Consider the following 1,537-nt stretch of genomic DNA (forward strand, 5'->3'; position numbering starts at 1 on the left):
AGGTCTTCATTGGTCCACTGTCACAGCTGTCATAGCACCTAGTGGCACCCTGCTGGGTCCTCTTCCTCTGCTTTTATGTGAAAGGGCATCTCTGCTCCTGTGTTTTAAATCCCAGGCCCTATCACTTTCTCAAGAAATTTTATACTAAAAATGCTTTCAATGATTCATCCTATTTCTCTGTTATCACCCAATCTTTTTCTCTAGATCCGAACTCCCTTTGTGATCTCCATTTCATATTTCCTCATTCTCACAACATATTCCTTCTTTGACAGATACAATGTTTCAGTTTTATGTCTTATGATTTATACTCTTCTTGAATTCTACTCTGTGAGAAACCAAGATTACTATCTCTCAAAGAAGAATATCTTCCCACATCCTTTTACTTTCAATTTGTCTAAGTTCCTTTTATATTTAAAAATAAAACGATGCCTCTTATAGGAAGTGTATTATTGGACCTTATTTTTCAACTAAAACTGAGTATTTCAGTCTTTTCATAATGAATCGAATGCAGCTTCTTTATTTCATTAGGACTTACTTCTGCCACCTTCCATTGACTGTACTTCCCGTCCCAACCCCCCCCCTCCCCGCACGCATTACACATTTTTGTTTTACCATGCTGAGGTGTGTTTTATACTCCTGCATGCTTTCACATGTAATTTCATAAATAGAGTAAGCACGCCATCTATTCTGTCAATCTTTACTACAAGTAGAATACGTTCTCTCACATATTGTCCACTTCCATTTTATTTCTTTATCTTTTTATTTTTTGTTTTGTTTTATTTCTTTGTGTTTTTTTTTCTGTTTTGACCCTTGCTTTTCAAAACAACAGTAACATTTCTGAATTACTGTATCCTAATTTTTTTTAATGTCTCCTAGGCATGAAACAGCTCTGACCATGATCTAGGCATCAAGTTAGGATGAACAAAGGGCTGCCAGTCTGCTCTGCCCCTGACTGATATAAGAGCACCACCACCAATCAGGTGTCTCTTTGCCCACAGCCAGGGGTAGGCCCCTTTAAATTCTCAGCAACTTTCTACAGTGTCTTTCTGATTTATCGTATTATAGAGTTACTTCTTCAAAGAGTGTCTTCAAAGAGACCCTTTATGCAGCAACCTTTGAAGCTTGATATACCTGATAGCATCTTTACTTATCTTTATGTCTAAATAATAATTAGATTAGATACTAATTATAGGTTTAAAGCTCTTTCTTATCAATATTTTAAAAACCATTAGTCTGTTGTCTTCTTTTAGCCGGCATGGCTGTGGAGAGTCAGATGCCAATTGAGGTTGATCCTTTGCGAAGGCATCTTTCTCGGTGGAAGCCTCTTGTTACTAAAGTGTAATTGTGCACACGCGTTCTTTGTGTGTCCCTCTGTGAGCCCTTCCAGTGCGAGGCTCTTTCCCGTCATTTCTGATCTATTCATTAGAGTCTGTCAAAGTCCTCCTCTTTGTCTTTTCTCCCTCAGCCTTTCTGGGACTCATTTAATTTGCCCTTTGGTTCTTCTCTTTCTATCCCATGTATCTCTTAACTTCAAGGA

General features: G+C 37.9%; 1 non-coding gene across 1 annotated transcript; it reads right to left on the reverse strand.

Moving 5' to 3' along the window:
- Positions 1-863: 863 nt before the first annotated feature.
- LOC142454121 (small nucleolar RNA SNORA48) lies at positions 864-1,007 on the reverse strand. Its single transcript, XR_012785643.1, has one exon. It is a non-coding gene; the product is annotated as a small nucleolar RNA SNORA48 (small nucleolar RNA).
- Positions 1,008-1,537: the final 530 nt, after the last annotated feature.

This window comes from Tenrec ecaudatus, chromosome 7, assembly GCF_050624435.1.
Source record: "Tenrec ecaudatus isolate mTenEca1 chromosome 7, mTenEca1.hap1, whole genome shotgun sequence".
Lineage (NCBI taxonomy): Eukaryota > Metazoa > Chordata > Mammalia > Afrosoricida > Tenrecidae > Tenrec > Tenrec ecaudatus.